Genomic DNA, 19170 nt, shown 5'->3' with positions numbered 1-19170 from the left:
CAAGTAACAGATATTTATAATTCGCTATGTCTAGTGCTTTAGGAAAAGTAAACACAAAGCACTATAGGAAAACACAGGTGATCCCTGACCCAATCTTGGGCAGGTATAAGGGTGGAGATGGTACAGAAAGACTTCCTGGAGGAAATGATGCTTGAGCTAAAAGATGAGTAGAAATTGCCCAAAGAACAGAAGAATATTCCAGAAAAAGGAAACAGTATATGCAAAAGCTCATAGCAATGTGTTTTTGGGGAATGTAATTTATGGCCAGGTTCAGGGCAAGGAAGGGAGTATGAAATGAGCTAAAGAAGTGAGCAGGGGAGTGGGTGTTGACAGGTTTTAAATCAGGTGAGAATCTGTTCTTTATCATCAGGTCCTCTGAACTAACTCAGGTTAAAATTAATTAATGATAGACAGTGGAAAGAAGACAGACTTTAGAGTCAGGCAACTCAGGTTTGAAACTTGTTCATGTCACTAGTTTGTGACCTGAGGCAAAATCAGTTAGCCTCTCTAAACTTCAGTTACTTTAGGAAAAAGAAAACTAGTGTCTGTTCTAAAGGATTATCATTCAGGTTGAATAATATAATAAGTGTAGTATGAGTATATTGCTTGGTACCATGTTAAACCTCATAACTGTTATAGAATATATTGCTATAATCAAGAATATCCACACAAAGCCTTGAGTCACACACTTAAGTGAACACAAACTAGAGTCTGGTTTGTCTGTAGTTGCCAGAGAGACATTAGCCTGCCTGGACCTGTTTGCATCTTTTTGTTTGGCTTCTTTGGTACTGTGTTTTTAATGGTAATGTACATATTTCACAATTTGGTGCTATTTCACTGACTAATAAATGAGTTGTTTGGAGCGAATTATTATCTCTTCATACAGATGTACTTCATTTCCTTCATGCCATAAAATTTCTGAGCTAAAAGAAGTTATAGAACTCATCTATGGAATCTAGGAAAAGAGTGAAATGTTGGAATAGAAACATGCACTAATAGCAAACAAACTGAATATCCAGCAGTAGGGGAATGTCTAAATAAACTTGTGTCTCTATGCTGTGAAATACTATGCAGCAGCTAAAAAGAATGAGATCATTCTCTATGTATTAACATAGCTAGGTCTTCAGGGCCTGATGTTGAATGAAAAAGCAGGCTGCATAGAGATATTTTGAGAATGATACTATCATTCTTCATAGAAAAATATACACACATTTATAAACAATATTATATACTTTCTATGTTTACATGTATGGTCTATAGATATGTAGAAAAATTCTGGAAGGATATACACTAAATTGGTAAGTGGTTATTTATTGTCACATAAGGTTGGTCAGGGCAGAGGATGCAGAATTCCTAAGGAAACATTAGCCTTCTCAGAAACATTTTAATTTTTTTTACAAGCAATACTCTTACTGTTTGTGTAATTCAAAATTTGTTTTTTAAAAAGAAACAAGGAGTAAGGGTTTTTGAGGTTGGATAAAACTGGCCCAAATCCTGACCTGAGCAACTTGTTAACACTGTGACTTTTGGGAAGACATGACCCCTCTGTCTCAGTTCTTTCATTAACAAAAGGAAGATACTATCTTAGAGGTTTGCTGCAAAGACTGAAAGTAAAACTCCTTGCACATAATTAGTTCTCCAAATATTGGTTGTTTCTTTCCCCTATGTTGAGCCCAATGGCTTTTTCTTTTGTTTTTTATTTATTTTTTTACAAATTAGGAAACCAAATACAAAGTGGTTAAGTCACTTCCATAAGGCCACACACTGGTTAATGTGAGAGCAAGGACTGTAACCCATGTGTCTCATATTAAAATAAAGTCAGCATTACTCTCTACTGGGGAGCTGAATTATGATGTGAAATGTGGCTGTTTCTGATAAATGGCCCAGGCAGGGTGTGTTGTATAGACTTGCCAGGTTATATCTGGCACGACTGTTCTTTTGATCTCGCTGACTACCCAGGAAGTCTTGCAGTAGATATCAGGAGCCTAACTACAAGGATGATATTGATACCAGGCAAGAAATCAGTTAACACGAAAAGATGTGGGGGCAAAAATGCACATCTGACATTCTCTTTGAACACCTAGAATCTGAATTCTCTTCCCATGTTTGGCTAATTTTTCTATGTTATGAGGCGGAGATTGCCACTCACTATATTGATTGAAAAAGACAGATTCTTTTCCAGCTGCCCTTGCAGCTAATGTACAGTCAGATGACCTAGCAATCAGAGGTAACTTCCTTATCAGGGTCCACTTTCCACAGGGATTATTTCCAGGTCTATGATGAGCTCCCCATCAGGGGCTTTTATCACTAATTTTAACTAAAGCCCTGAATTTTAATTTTAACTGAAAGTAATTTTGACTGCCAAAAGCTCTAGGTGGGCTTGTGGCTGATACTATCTTGTTGAGTCCGAAACAAAGGGTGTTTTGTTTTCTGGAGCCATTGCATAGGAGCAAGACATTCTATCAGGGAGCTAGGCAATTGCATTTTATGTCATTCTATGCAGTTCAGTGGACTTAACCCAGATGAAATCACACCACAGCTGATTATACCTCCTGCTCCAGGAAAGAAGGTATACTTCATAGAAACTTCTAGGAACAGACTGAACCTTCTGGTTATCTTTCTTGGCAGAATTAATCACTAAGTGAACATTTTCATATTCCTCACCTGTACTTCTGGCCTTTCTGTGCTTTGTAACTGCTGTTTGTCCAAGATGCCTGGAGACTCTGCTTTCTGGACTGGAATATGAGAATTTACTTTAGTGCCTGTGTGGGATTGCAAACTGGGTTTCTTTAACTTAGTCCTTAATAGGCATGCCAACCACTTGTAACATTCTAAAACTGAGTTGCTCCTTTCTGTCCTGCAGAAAAGGACACACATGTCTTAGACTCTTCTGAGGCAACATTCCAATCCTCTCAGCCTAACCTATCTCTTGTTTCAATATTGCCAAAGCCAACAGTTCTATGACATTAATCTAAGAAACACGATGGCGCAAGATGCTGCCTGTGACACACACACGGGAAACTCTGAAGTACAGGCAGTTAATGCTCCGTGAGGCAAACTTTTGATAAAAGACAGCCAATAGATATGTTCTTCCCGTTTTCTCCCTCTAGATGGACTTTTTAAAGATGCAGTTTATGTGACTTCTTGGTGGATGATGCTGTGGATTTGAGCAGTGGGTCTCAGCAGTTGCAAATGTGGCAATGTAGTCTCGTATTGACCTCTCTTTTCTGTTTCTCGTCCCTTGTCTGTCACAACTGGAATTGCATTACCTAATAAAGTAGCAGTATCAGAAGCATATTGCATCAGGTCTGCTTTCTGGGTAACCCAGGCTAAGATGATACCCCAGAATTCTATAGGTAAATTTATGCCAATTTCACCATCTTTGGTAGTTTTCCCTCACTTGGGAATCCTTTCTGAGTTCTCAGTTATATCCTAAATGTGTGACTTTGGGAAAGTTACTTAATGTCTCTGAGCCTCCTATTCTTCAAGATAATATGACAATGACGCCTATTTCGTGAAGGGTTGGAGAGATTAAAAGAACAAAATGACTGTAAATCACTTAGTAAAGTGCCTGGCACATAATAAATGCTCAATAATTGTTAGTAATAATATTACTAATATTGCTATAAAAACCAATCTTATTTGCAACATGATGGAGCTCTGGGGTAGATAGAAAATGGAAAGGGGGCTCATTTACAGACAATTTAAGGAGGTTGGAAAGATGTTTGCATAACTATGAGCACATACAATAATATTACACAATGAATCCTTGAATTTCATTTCATTGTTCACAGAAAAATTATTTCAGAAATGGAACTATAACTTCTTCCAGAGTTAAACATTCGTGGCACGGGTAAACACTATCCTTCTTAACATAGAGAAGGGCCTGGGTAAGTTTCAACTGAATTAGCACCACAGTGCTCCCAGGCTTTGACCTTGCTGTCTGTCACTTCTCTCCCAAAGAACCGTCACAGCCCTGATGATCCAGGCCTCTCTCATCTGAAGTTCTGTCCTTCTATCCCGAGCTGTGCCTGAGGATTCTGACAGTAGAGGGCCTGCCTCTCACATCTCCCCATCGTTTGATCCCAGAGTTTCAGTTGTGTTGATTTTGGCTTTTACTTGATGATGAAGAGATTTACGTGGATTTAATTTTCTTCTGTCCCTGGCTGCCAAAGATTTAAGTGTTTGAAATATTCATAGGAAACTAGATCAACTCTAACCATTTTTTTGCTGGATGTAGGTTTTCACAGTAGCAGGAAGTCAGAGTGATTTGTAGGTCACTAAATCTTGGGCTTTGTTTAACATGTAATTTTTATGGCCAGTGAGAGTGAATAAGGTCCTAATATGTTAGAATTTCACATAAGAAGTAAGCCAGGATGAAAACTCACACTGTCCACCAACCAAACCTAGCAATTGCATAATGCATCTTCTCAGAAAACATAATCCTGACCCTTCCTGCAATCTCATTTTTGTCTTCTAAATTTGGTATTCTTGTTAAATTAGCTTTCAGTGCTTGTGTTTCTTTGGTAATGTAGCAAATGCAAAATGTCCCTTACACTCCACACAAATGTGCAAAGCAGACGTAGTTTCCTTGAGTACCTCTTAACTGATGTTCTAATCCCTTAGCCTGCTAGATAACAGAAACTTAAAAACCAAGTTTTAGGCTAAGTATTGACCCTTACTTAGTCTTCTCCAATCTTTTAAAATCTCTTTAGGTAGTAATTCAATCTCCGGTCAGTTAACTCAGGTAAATGCTAAATCCTTCAGTGCTTTTTTCGCTCCTCTCCAAGAGAGTGTGGGTATGGGGTAGCAATATAGGTATGGTTTAGTAGCATAGTAGTTTAGTAGTATAGCATACATAGTATAGGTAGTAGTAGTTAGATATGGTTTATGTGACAAGATGGGCATCCTCAAATATATGTAGGGCTCCAAATCCTCATGGCCTAAGATATACGGTGACTGGAACAGTGGCAGGGAAATCCTCCTCTGGTGACTGAGAGGGGTGGGGGTATAAAGCCCTGACCTCATCAGCAGATTTCAAGACAACACTGATGGGCCTGTCTCACTCCAGTGTTCCCCTTCGGGTTAGCTGAGGCTTTGTTGGATTGTATCATAGTTCAACTTCTCCCTTTGCCCAGTGCTGCTTCTTCTTCCCTTTTTTTCACAGGTGTTGATCCCTAATAAATATCCTGCACTCCAAACTCTGTCTCAGTATCTACTCACAGAGACACCGACTCACAGCACTCATCTATTTACCTGCCTTCTGTTGCTGTCTCATGCCATCCCTGCACATGATGGAGAACTAACTTTGCAGGCTCTTTCCTAAGACTCTCAGTCTTCCTGTGTACAAAGGATGTATGGCACTAGCCCTAGTGCTCTTGGTGGCTCATTCCTATCTGTATACTTCTAAAGACAGCCGCTAACCTCTACTCAAATCCTCTGTTGTAGGAGAATAGGACAAGGACTGGTCTCTTACCTCTCTCTTTTAGTATTCACAAATCCCTCAAATCAGAAGGAGTAGCCTTTTGGCTTCTCTTTATATCCTTTCTCCTCTCCTTCCGGGGCATAGAGTAAAACTCTATGATCTGATTCACCAAATCTATCTCTTGGTAAGATAAAGTGAGGTATTAAATTTTGGAAATCTTTTTCTTTCTCAAAAAAGTTTGACTTTCAAATCAATTGTCTTTTTACATATTCAAAAAGTCTATTTTCACATTTCATGCCCATATCAAAACATCACATGTACCCTATAAATATAGACAACTATTATGTACTCATAATAATTAAAAATAAAAATTAAAAAAAAAACACTGTGAATGTTAATCCAATGCTGATGCTAATGTTGTGAAATATTTTCTTATGCATGAGTATCAACAGAGCTCATTTTTAGGCTTTTGTAGGATAATTTGACAATACATTTAAAAATAATTGTAGAAATGTTAAAAAACTTAATGATTTATCATAAAGAAATAAGAAACATTTTTGTTCAATAAAATTAGAAAAATACCCAGGCATAACAACATCCATGGTGGTATTATTTATAATAGTAAGCACTGAAATGAACATAAATGTCCCACAATAGAAGAATGACCAAATAAATAACAGTAACATGAAATTGATGGAATTTTATGTAACTAATAAGAATTAAAATTATGAAGGCTATATAGGAACATAGAACATTCCTATAATAAAATATTTTGTTATCTGGGTTACTCTTAAAAAGCCTATTTTGAATGACAGAAGACACATATTGTTTCTTTCTTTCTGCATTTCTGTATGATAATCTTAACTCCCCCCTCTCTTTTTTTCTCATTGTCTCATGGTCCTGTCCTCAAGACAACTTTGTATTCTGGTTTTAGTTGGAGTTGTAACCAGCTTTTGGTGTAAATAATTGCCATACATAGATTTCTAATTATTCCACACAGGCCCTTATATATCTGTTCTACCCTAGACAACCCAAGCCACCAGATAGCAGAAGATATACTATGCTGCATTTTGGTATAGTCCAATAATGCCAGCCTGATCTATGGGTTTCATCTCTGCAATTTCTGCCTAGATCCTCAGGTAAATTTTGTTTTCCAGAATTCTGCTCTCTTTCCCTGCTCCTAAAGGAAAGCGAAGGACCAGGCATGGTGGCTCATGCACCTATAATCCTGGCACTTTGGGAGACGAGGTGGGAGGATCACTTGAGTTCAGGGGTTCGAGGCCAGCCTGGGCCATATAGCAAGACCTCGCCTCTACAAAAAATAAAAAATTGGCTGGGCATGGTGGCCCATGCCTGTAGTCCCAGCTATTCAGGAGGCTGAGGTGGGAGGATCACTTGAGCTCAGAAGTTTGAGGTTGCAGTGAGCTATGATACCACTGCACTCCAGACTGGGCGACAGAGCAAGACCTTATGTCAGGAAAATTTTTTAAAGATTTTAAAAATTTAGCTGGGTGTGGTGGCATGCACCTATAGTCTCAGCTCCTTGGGAGGTTGAGGCAGGAGGATCACCTGAACCCAGGAGTTCAAGGCTGCAATGAGCTATGATCATGCCATTACACAGTAGCCTGGGAAGTAAGCAAGACCCTGCCTCTAAAAAAGAAAAAAATGAAGAAAGAAAGAAAGAAAGAAAGAAAGAAAGAAAGAAAGAAAGAAAGAAAGAAAGAAAGAAAGAAAGAAAGAAAAGAAAACAAAAGAAAAGAAAAGAAAGGAAAAAGAAAGGTCTACAGGCTTACCTTTAAACTATGAAAAAAAAAAAACAGAACAGTTGTCAGATCCTTTCTGATCTCTGCTTTGTGGTTGTTGATTTGGTTTGCTCTGTGGCCCAGTGGACACTGAGGTGTAGCTAGAACTGTCACAGATTGGAAGGAGACATACCAACACTCATTACTAGAGTCTGTGTTTTCCACTACTGGTTTCTCCAGTGGGAATCACTGCTCTTTGCTCTAACCCTAGGCTTCAGGAGATATCTGGCCTCTTCAGTGTCTGTGCTTACTTTTCTGAGCTCCAGGAAACGAGGAGCACTGCTAAGGCTCATTGATTTGGCCTTCTGCAACCACCAGCCCCATGCCCTTGCTCCCATGCTGTATGAATGTAGCAATTAGTTCCAAACTAGGCTTCTCCCAGAGGCCTGCAGCCTCCCCACATTATGCCCAGGCCAGGGAAGCTGATCATTAGTTTCGATGTTTTTGGATGTTTTCTATCTCTCTGAGTATTTCTTAAAGTGCTTCCTTCTACCTGCTTTTCTGAGGTTCTTCCTGGTGCTCCCAATCCAGAGGAGAAAGGGCTAGTATGGGGACTTTGCTATTTGACTTCTCTAATCTCCTTTGGCTTTGCTTCTTTCCCTAGTGCTTTCTTCCTCTGTGTTATGTCCTCATTACAACCTAGAGAGAAAAACAGCGAAGAGAGACTTCAGAAGTGTGTCTTCCCTACTCAGAGAGAGAAATACACATTTTAAACATTCAGGCCTAATTCTTTATATGCTATTAGAAATTAAAGAAAATTTTAAAAATCATTTCTTTCTTAGAAAAGCTTGGCTTTTGAGCTTATTGTCTTACTTCAATCTCAAACAAAAAGACAAGCAGCAATCTTCTTGTTCTAACAGGTATCTATCCTTCTCCTGAAGCACTTGAACCATCTTTTTTATAGAGTAAGAAGTTGCCAGGTAACAAGATTTATAATGTATCTGAATATAATTCAAAAGAATGTTATATCTGTTGTATAATAATAATGAATTTAATAGCTATTTTCTATGCTCTAGTGATCGTGCTTTGCTTTTTAATTTTCATAAAAACCCTGTGGGAAAGTATTATTACCCCAATTTTGAAAGTGATAAATGAGGCCCAAGATGACTAAATAACTTGCCTAAGGTGATGGAGTTATTAAGGGGTGGATCCAGGATTCAAATTCAGGTCTCCTCTGGTGATTTACCTTTTCTATTCAGTGAGAAACAGCTGGGCATAGTGTTTGAGAGGCAGGCTTTGAAGCTGAACTGTGTTTCTCTGTTTCATCATCTGTAGAATGGAGCTAATTCTACCCTTAACCCACAGGATTGTTGTGAAGTTTGAATGAGTTATTAATAATACAGGATAAGCATCTGGCACAGTTCTTGGCACACGGGAGGTTGCAATAACCGTTAGCTACTGCTGTTATGAAAGTCTCAGGACAATATTATCTTGATCATGAGACTTAAAGTTTGAAATCAAATGTAAAAAAATGGGTTTTTAATTTTTGACATCTATAAACATATAAATTGTGTTCTTTTGTTTCTTTTTTTCCCTTCATCTCTTAGAAATTAGCCTCTTTTCAACTGTAGGAAGGAAAATTCTGCTGTGAATGTTTTGGCAGAATTAAAGCTTTGAGTGTATCACCCTGTCAGAAATACCACTGATTGTTTTAATCTGTTTGCTGTTTTTTGCTTTGTGCTAGAAGAAGCAGTTGCTTCAATGAAACATTTCTATGCATTGTTGTTATTATTATCATTATCATTATTATTAATATTTTGACTATGCAGAAAGGCAAGGAAAGTGCCTGGGCTTTGCAGTCAGGCATAATCCACATCTGAATCCAGTTCCTAATTGATCCTTGGAAAGTGTATAATCACTATGCACCTCAGTTTTCATCATTTGTGTATACTTCCATGATACAATTGATATCAGATTAAATTATATAATATGCTTCAAATGCCTACATTGCAATTGACAAATGACAAGAGCTCAGTGAAAGTTCTTTTTCTTACTTCTTTCTCCTATTTGTCCTTTTCAATTCCCTTCACATTAGAAAGGTGGCCATAAGGTGGGTGTATGTGGTGTATGTGGAGGTGTGGGTATTTTTATTCTTGAGATCTACCTACTATATAGTAAATGTTATGGGTTAAATTTATTTGTTGAAGTCCTAACACTCAGTATCTCAGAATGTGCCCTTATTTGGAAATAGGATTGCCGCAAATGTAATTAGTTAAGATGAGTTCATACTGGAGAAGATTGGGCCAAAAATCCAATATATCTAGTATCCTTATAAAAAGGGGAAATCTGGACACAAGCATGCACACAGGGAGAATGCAATGCGAAGATAAATGCAGAGATGTGGATGATGCTTCTACTATCCAAAGAATTGCCAGAAGGGAGGTTAAGAAGCATAGAACAGATTCTCTCTTACAGCCTCAGAAAGAATCAACCTTGTTGACAGCTGGATTTCGTACTTTGAGCCTCCAGAACTGTGAGACAATAAATTTCTGTTGGCTAGGCCATTCAGTTCATGGTACTTTATGGTAGCCCTAGAAAACTAACATAGTAAACAAAGAGATCTAGGGCTTCTCTGAAATGTTTAGTTTGGAGAATCTAAATTTTATACTTATTAATTTTCGTCATTTAAAAAATTATATTCTGCAATCAAAATCAAAGGAGGTAAACAATTTATTCAGAGGAGAAATTACTAAAAATGAAGAATGTAAATGACATTCATATCCCTCATGGGATTTTATAGAACACTGCCATAAACAATCTAATAAAATATTCAAATGGCTTCTGAATAGGTTATGATCTATTAGGGTACTTATTTATTTTGATGCTTAAGATGACTCCTGTGTCTTTTTGACATGCTCCTATCAATTGCTTTTATTATTTCTTTAATATACAGCACAAGATATTCCAGGTTCACCTTATACCTTCTCTGTTCCAACTCTCAGAATCAACCATTTCTCCATGGAACCCTGGCTCCTTTTGGAAATCAAGATTATTATTATTTAGAAATCAAGATCTGGGTGCTAAATATTAACATGTTCATTGCTGTTGGGATAGCATTGCCTCTAGGCCCTTTCAGCAAGAGGAAATATATTAGATGTTTTATACTTTGTGTATATCAGAAATCCTAGCTCTGATATACATATTTTCAAAACCACAAGTTTATAGTAAAATCTCCTATTCCAGTTTAATCCCACAGTGTTGTTCTTTGCCTTCCCCCAATTCATACTTATTCCACAGCTAAAGCTTTGGCTTCCAACATCAATCCTTTATTCATTTGGTCAAACCTACAATACATGTAAAAGTTTGAGATTTGCTATACCTGTATGATGATGAAAAATAAACCTACTAATAAGAATTTAATATTAGCAGTGTTTTCTTCTTCATACTGAGGGTATTTGTACTAGTTTTCTAATGCTGCATAACAAATTACTTTATACTTAGTAGTTCAAAACATCCATTTATTATCTCACAGTTCTTTAGGTTAGAAGTCTGAGCACAGAGCGTCTGAGTTCTCTGCTCATGGTCTCACAAGGTTGAAATCGAGGTGTCACCCATGGTGAACATGGTGTGGTTCTCATCTGGAGCTTGGGGTCCTCTTCCAAGAACATTTAGGTTGTTGGTTGAATTCAGTTCCATGCAGTTGTAGGCCCAGCAAAGACCTACTTTCTTACTATTTGTCTGTGGGTAGGGGTGGTGCATTTTCAGTTCAGCCAGAAGCCATATGCTATTCCCTGCCAAATGGCCCTCTCCACAACATGGCAGTTTGCTCCTTCAAGACTCAGGAGAATCGTCCTACTTTGCTCTGACAAGGCCTTATGCAACATAATATAATGATGGGAACAAGTGTCCTATCACCTTGCTCATATAAATAACCTCACAGGGCAGAAAATATCCCATCGTATTTATGGGTTCCTACAATATTCAAGGGGAAGGGGTTTTATAGAATTTATATACCAGGGGGTGGGAATCTTGGGATTTTCTATGCTTTGAATGTCCCCTCCAAAACTCATCATGAAATTTAATCTCCATTGCCACAGTGTTAGGAGGGGGGCTGAATGAGAGGTGTTTAGATCATAAAGGCTCCACCCACATGAATGGATAAATGTCAGTATTATGGGAGTGGGTTAGTTACCTTGGGAGTGGGCTGTTACAAAGTGAGCCCAGCCCCTTGTACTTTTCTCTTTTGCACATGCATGCTTGCCCTTTCACCCTTCCACTCTTCCTCCATGGGATGACATAGCCTGAAGGATCTCATCATAGGCCAGGCCCTTGAAATTAGACTTCCCAGCCTCCAGAACCATGAGCTAAATAAATGTCTGTTCATTATAAATTACCTGGTCAGTAGTATTCTATCACAGCAACAAAAAACAGATGAAAACAAAAAATTGATACCAAGAAGTGGGGTTGTTGCTATACCAGATGCCTAAAAATGTGGAAGCAGCTTTGGAACTGGGTGATAGTAGAGGCTGGAAGAGTTTGAAGGAACAAGCTAGAAAAAGCCTGTACTGCCATAAATGGAGCACTAAGGATGATTCTGATGAGGGCTAAGAAGAGAAGATCAGGGAAACTGTGGAATTTCTTAGAATTTACTTAAGTGATCACCACCAAATGTTGATAGAAATATAGACAGTAAAGACCATTCTGACAAGGTCTCAGATGGAAATGAGGAACAAAGTATTGAAAATAGGAGTACAAGCTGGTTATAAAGTAGCAAAGAATTTGGCTGAATTGTGTCCATGTGAGGACTTTATGGAAGGTAGAATTTAAAATGCACAGGGGAAAAGATACCTCATTCAATAAACAGTACTGATAAAATTGGATAGCCACATGCAGAAGAAGGAAACTGGATCCCTATCTTTCCCTCTATACAAAAATTAACTCAATATGGATTAAAGACTTAAACGTAAGACCTGACACCATAAAAATTCTAGAAGAAGGCCGGGCGCAGTGGCTCACGCCTGTAATCCTAGCTCTCTGGGAGGCCGAGACGGGCGGATTGCTCAAGGTCAGGAGTTCGAAACCAGCCTGAGCAAGAGCGAGACCTCGTCTCTACTATAAATAGAAAGAAATTAATTGGCCAACTAATATATATAGAAAAAATTAGCCGGGCATGGTGGTGCATGCCTGTAGTCCCAGCTACTCGGGAGGCTGAGGCAGGAGGATCGCTTGAGCCCAGGAGTTTGAGGTTGCTGTGAGCTAGGCTGATGCCATGGCACTCACTCTAGCCTGGGCAACAAGTGAGACTCTGTCTCAAAAAAAAAAAAAAAAAAAAAAAAAAAAAAAAAAAAATTCTAGAAGAAAATGTTAATTAAGAAAAAACTCTTGTGGACATTGGCCTAGGCAAAAAATTTATAACTAAGACCCCCCCCCAAACAAATAAAGCAACAGTAAAAATAAATAAATGGGACTTAAACTAAAAAGTTTCTGCACAGCAAAGGAAATAATCAACAGAATAAATAGACAACCTTTAGAGTGGGAGAAAGTATTTGCAAACTATGCATCCAACAAAGGACTAGTATTTAGAATCGATAAAGAACTCAGACAAAATCAACAAGAAAAAAACAAATAACCCAATTAAAAAGTGGGCAAATACATGAACAGATTTTTTTTTTGAAAAGAAGGCATGCAAATGGCCAAAAAGTACATGAAAAAATTCTCAACATCACAAATCATCAGGAAAATGCAAATTAAAGCCACAATGAGATACCACCTTACCCCTGTCATAATGGCCACTATTGAAAAGTCAAACAATAGATATCGGTGCAGATATGGTGAAAAGGAAATGCTTACACACCATTAATTTTGGCCAATCTAATATGTTAGATATAGCATCTTTTTTTTTTTCCACTTAGTATTTCTCTTATGGTAAATAAAATGACATCTCTTTATGTTTAGGATATATACGAGGTCTGTCCAAAAAGTATCCAGCCATCCTTAATATAATAACAGTTTGTGCAACATCGATGTAACCCGGCAGCCAAGGAGAGTGGGCTGTGATGCACACACGTGAACAGTGACTTCCCTGTGCTAGGCAGTGGGGCGCTAGACACCTTTGAGTGTGCGTGTGCACCGTGTGCCCATCGCATTCAAAATGACTGAGCAAGTAGGGCAACCTATGTACATCGAATTTTGCGTCAAGCTTGAACATTCCGTGGAAACTATTTGGATGATTCAGAAGGCTTTTGGTGACGAGGTAATGCATGCAGCACAAGTAAAAGTGTGGCGCCAAACACTTCAAAGATGGTTGAAAAGCTGTTGAAAGTGATCCATGGAAGGATCTGGAAGGCCTGCAACAAGCAGAACACCTGAGAATGCTGAACGTGTATGGGTCAGCTTATGAGACGCTGGGAGAACTGGGTGAGGTCCCAAGGTGCCTACTTTGAGGGAGACTGAAGCATCATTGTCCTGCACAATGTTGCCTGTATCTTCGTCAATAAATGTCTCTATTTTTCATATTATATGGCTGGTTACTTTCTGGACAGACATCATATATAATCTGCTCATATCTTATGTTCACTTTTTTCTATAGGATTTTTGGTCTTTTTTCTTTAACCTTTAAAGTTCTTTATACATTAGAGAAATTAGTACTTTACGATATATGTTGCAAATACTTATTCTCAATTTGTTGTTTGTCCTTGACTTTGCTTGCGGTGTTTATATTTTTTCCTGGCCATGCAAAAGGTTTTGATTTTTATGTAGTAAAATGTATCAACTTTTTTACTGCATCTGGATTCTAATTCGTATTTAGATAGCATTCCCTCCATCCAGGCTACAGAGAAAATCATCCATGTTTTCCACTAGTTTTATATAGGTCAATTTTTAACATTTAGATTTCTGATTCATTTGGAATATATTCTTCTGCATGCTATGATGAATTATTCAAATTTTATCTTCAAAAGAATTTTCAATTATGTGGAGAAATGTACTTAGTAATGATAATTCAAGAAAAATTATATGTTCAATATGATCTCCAAATATACACATAGAAAACATATTATAATAGAAGTAAATGTACCAAAATATTATGAATATTTATGTCTGGTTAATAGTGTTATGGGAAATTTCAAATGTCTACTTCAATATACTTTTCATATTTTCTATAATGAAGATGTATTACTTTATAATCAAAAGAAAACAGTACATGTTCTTTAATTTAAAACAAAAGATTAAGACTTGGCCCTACTTTTTAATTTTTTTTTTTTGTAGTCTGAAAAAGAGACCTAGAAAATACATATTTAGTTGAAGTAACAGAGAATAGGATCAGCACATACTTCTTCTCCCTCTTCTCTTTGCACATCTTCTCTCTGCCTTTCCTCATGATTTTTCTCTGCCATCTTCTCACCCCCCATGTCTTATATAGCAATTAAATACATGTAGAAAATGAGCAAGTCTTCCATGGCATATTATTTTATTACTGCAAAAGCTACTTGGGGTTAATTCTTTCATAAAACGCCACCACACATTATGACAAGAACTCAAAGAGACCACAGAGCTAATGGATAATGTAAAGCCCTCTGGCATACCAAATACTCCTTCCCCCTTAGCTAATAGTCTTGAAACAAGCAACAGGTACCCTATTACAAGGCTTTCTCTGTGTTATCCTATAGGGTGTAAAATTCCAGGTCCCTTTATTTTAGCAGTTGAGTGGTAAGAGGAGAATTATTACTTCCTCTATTTTATGGCCCTAGTGAGTCCCCAGGATATGCAGTTGAAAAATCAATACCAGATGGCTCAGTAGGAGACAGGTCTAATGGTTCTGTGTTGTTCTCAATCTCCCCAAGAGGAAAGCTGTGCAGCGGGTGCTCAAAATGGTCATATCTAGTGGTTAATAATAATATTTGTTCAGAGTTCACAGCGTGCTGAGGTTTGTTTTACATGCATTATCTCACAAAATCATCACCACAACCCTGCAAGGTAGGCACAATTATTATGTCATATATATTATGCATGTCCCTGGTGGAGGATAAGTAATTTTCCCTAAATCAGACAGCATGGAAGTGGCAGAACCAGAATTTGAACCCACACCTTTTAGGCTTCAATGTCAGTGCCATTGAGTAAAGTGTCAGTATCAAGAAACAATAGCTTACCACATCGCAATATATCAGTAGAATCTAGGACACATCCAGATGAGACAAGGTCTCCTTTGATGATTTTTCTAGTAGCCTTTCTCAATAGGGGTTCCATAAAAAAATGAAACTCTACCAAAAAATGATTTGAGTATTATCTTCTCATTTCTTCCAAGGGGGATGGCACATGAGTAATACCATTCTAGATGCAAAAGAGAGAAATTAATTCATTATATGCAATAGACGCCTTAGGGCATTAAAGCTTATCTCTTCTCTCATTCTCTCTCTTATTCTCTCTCTCTCTTATTCTCTCTCTCTCTCTCTCTCTCTCTCTCTCTCTCTCTCTCTCCTTTGGTTGCAAGGGTAACAAGCATACACTGTAATTATCACCTGAATTTCCCCAGTTCCATTCACTATACCTGAAGGAGATCTTTTACTCAGGACTTTATACTGATAATAAAAAGAAAATAAATGCTATATTGCATATTGTTACTCTGCTATCAGCCTGAGCAACCACTCATAACATGACAGACTACAAATAATAATGAAATGCTTCTAATGTTCACTCTAATCCTTCATTGTTAAGGGATAGATGAACCTTGAGCTGGTAGAACTAAAAGGGAAGTCCCTGCCTGTGCCCTATCTAGATCCTCTTGTTTATTTGCCTCATTCATATTTGCTTGGGGATCCTTTTGCAGCTCCCCTCTCCCTATTGGAGTAGGGTTTACACGTTACTAGTTACATTAATACAATTGCTCAGAGTTCAAACTTCAATTATAAAATTGCTATCAAATCAATTTATAGCTCTAACCTGTGTTGCGTCTAATTTACTAGTCATGAAATGATAGCCCTTGGAGTAGTCTGTTTGGATAATAGTGCATGTTCTGTAAATACCAAATAACCAGAACTTCCTTTACACCTCCTCTCTCTTTCTTTCTTACTGTCCCCACTATCTCTCAATCTAGCCTTTAAAAACAAAAAGAGAGAGATTAATGTTCAGGTTAAGTGCTTACTGAAAAAGTCTTTCCCTTTGATACTGATGTCCCCACAACTTAATGAGTGCCATGGTTCTTGGCTAGATGTGACAATTTGGTTGCTTCATGCTGGCTGTCATTTAAGCAAAACCAGCATAGTTAGCTATCAATGATTGTTTAATGTTCCATAAAATACCCTCATGCTAGATATAGTTCAATGCCAAAGAATGTCTTTTTTCGGCAAATATGAAATGTTTCAATAATATTTGCTTTTTTGTGGAAAATTTTAAAAGCATGAATTCATGAAGTTTTTTCAGGGAAGTTTGTGGGATGTCTTAGACTGCAACTTGGATTGAGGGTTCTAAGTACCAGCAACATCAGTGATAACATAAACAATGTTGCAGGGCATGCTAAGTTCTCTTGTTTTCTAATCTTTCATATCTGGTACAGTAGATATGAAATGGTAGATATGGTACGGTATTCTGGTACTAGAATTCTGGAGCTATTTTTTTGATTCAGCCTCTATTAAACGTCTAGGCTCAGCGGGATGGTGATTAAGAGCATAGGCTCAAGCATACCACCACCATTCCTATGTAATAATACTACCATCCAGGGTGCTGGGAGAGTAGAGGAAACAAGGAATCACTTAGCACAGTACATGGCACAAAGACATGCTAATAATCATTCTAACTATTATCATGATTGACATTTATTGAGTGTTCAACAAGTACTAGACAGTATGCTAATAACTTCTATTGATTGTCTGAACTACTCCTCACAACCATCTTAGGAAGCAGTTGCCATTATTATTTTCATTTTATAGGTGAGGAAACTAGGATAAAGAAAGATTAAGTAATTTGCTCAAAGTCACATAGCTTATGTGACAGAGCCTAGATTCAAACTCAGGCAGTCTGACTATACTGCCCTATACTCTTCTGCTAAATAGATTGTAAGTATTAGCAAAATATGATGCTACCTCTATGATCTTTGCAAGCAGCTTAAAGCACTGACATTTAAGCAGAAATTCTGAACTCAAATAACTAAATTCAGAAGCCATACAATGGTGCTAAATGTCAGGGCTAAGCAGCTAGAAGAGTAACGTCCATAATCAGTTACCACTGTCCTTGGGAAGGAAAAGCTTGGCCAAAAATATTTTTCCACCAAGAACAGCAATGAATTCATTATCTTTGAGATTAAGATGTGTGAACTGCTTAAATCTCCATTCAAGGACTCTAATCTCTCTCCCCAGTTTCCTCCTTCTTGGGATGGTGTCTGGTTGCAAGGGAATTTTATAAATCCTAATGGCATTGAACATGCAGGTCTATATTCTGTATGTGATTTTTTGTGTTTTAAAATGTTCTTGGGCTCTGTTTTAATCAGGTATGGCAAGACATTCAGATATGGAAATGGCTGTTATGAAGGAAGAGGTTTATACTCATAGATGCCTAGAAACAGGAGGCAAGGTGCACCATGCAGGGCTGCATGGGGAAGCTCAGGGTCAGTAGGAGGCAGAGGGAGTAAGAGGAATATATGGGCTAGAGCCCATATATATGGTGGTTTTCATGGGAAGGAAAGGATAAGGCTGGATAAGCAGGATAGATAGGTTCAAGATTAGCTACTTTGAATAATTTTAGCAGGCTTTGGGACACTGGGACTGCCCCTAGTTGTCTGATACCTGGCCCTGGCATGACTACGGAAAGGGTACAGTGGCTTGGCCCAGTAGAGGAGGTGGTTCAGAGTATAGGCTCTGGATTGGTTGATTTGCATTTGAAGAGTACACTCTTAGGCAAGTGTTTGCTATCTCTAAGAATCAGCTAACCTTAGGAGGGACAGACTCTTTCCAGAGAGTGAGGCCCCAAGATGTCAAAGCATCATAACAGATAGGAAATAAAAAATATGATCAATACACTGTAGTTGAAGTCTCTCATCCCAATTGTCTACGACATTGTTCTTTGTCCTTACTGTTTCTACTCTTGAAGTGTCTGGAACTCATGGTCCCTTAGATTCACACAAGCAAAGAGCCAATCTAAGGGACAAGTGAGCTTCAGGAGAGCTCAGCTTTTTCTGCTGACTAGACTCCAATCTCTGTTCTCCTTTGTACTGATGATTCTTAACATTTTAATTACAACTCCTGTTCAATCCCAAGCTTATACAGGTGGTTAGCAAAGGGTTGAGAGTAAGGGCAGTAAGAGGACAGCTTGTGCCCTTTTGGAATCACTGAGAGGGTTACCTTGCAGAATGTCTTCATACCAACAGCATTTAGCTGCAGTAGAGTCAAAATGGCAGCCTGGTGTGTTTAAGCAGATAGAGGGTCTCGGCTCACATGCCAAATTCTCATCAGCTCCTGTTTGACATGGAAGAGATCCAGAGGTTTATTAGTGTCCTCTGTGAGGGTGAGAAGAAGAATGTCACCTGGGGTAAAAAAGAAATATCAAGTGACTTTTTTTTGCATATTTAAGAAGCAGTGTGTAAATTGTCAACTCCAATCTACAGAGGATATTTGGTAATAATTATATTAAGAATAATAACAAAATAGATGAACTTCTAGGTAGACTGATCAAAATAGAAAGTGGCCAAACAGCAATATTAGGGATTGTGAATGCAATATATTTTTAAATAAATAATTAAGCATTCTGGTAATTTTATGCCAATAAATTTGAAAATTTCAATGAACTGGGCAATTTTCTATAAAGAAGTCACCAAATTATTCTTCAAACATGTCAGAAATGTTCCAACCTCTGAGTTGGTTAACTTCTATTTCCTCTGCCTAGAATGTTCTTCACCTAGATAGCTGAATAGCTAGCTCCCTCACTTCCTTCCTTCATTTCTTCTTTGAAGAAATTCCTTTCTTCAAATTTGCATTTTTGTGAGGACTTCCCTAGGCACTCAATTTAAGTTTGAAC

At 37.9% G+C, this 19170-nt stretch overlaps 1 long non-coding RNA gene across 1 annotated transcript; it reads right to left on the bottom strand.

The window, feature by feature from the left end:
• Positions 1 to 7219: 7219 nt before the first annotated feature.
• On the bottom strand, positions 7220 to 18757 carry LOC142873276 (uncharacterized). Its single transcript, XR_012921326.1, has 3 exons — positions 18498 to 18757; positions 15315 to 15495; positions 7220 to 7866 (listed from the first exon to the last, which is right to left on the bottom strand). It is a non-coding gene; the product is annotated as an uncharacterized LOC142873276 (long non-coding RNA).
• Positions 18758 to 19170: the final 413 nt, after the last annotated feature.

The sequence above is a fragment of the Microcebus murinus genome, chromosome 10 (genome assembly GCF_040939455.1).
Source record: "Microcebus murinus isolate Inina chromosome 10, M.murinus_Inina_mat1.0, whole genome shotgun sequence".
Taxonomy (NCBI): Eukaryota; Metazoa; Chordata; class Mammalia; order Primates; family Cheirogaleidae; genus Microcebus; species Microcebus murinus.
The sequence above is the reverse complement of the archived record's forward strand: the minus strand, read 5'-3'. Positions and strand labels throughout refer to the sequence as shown.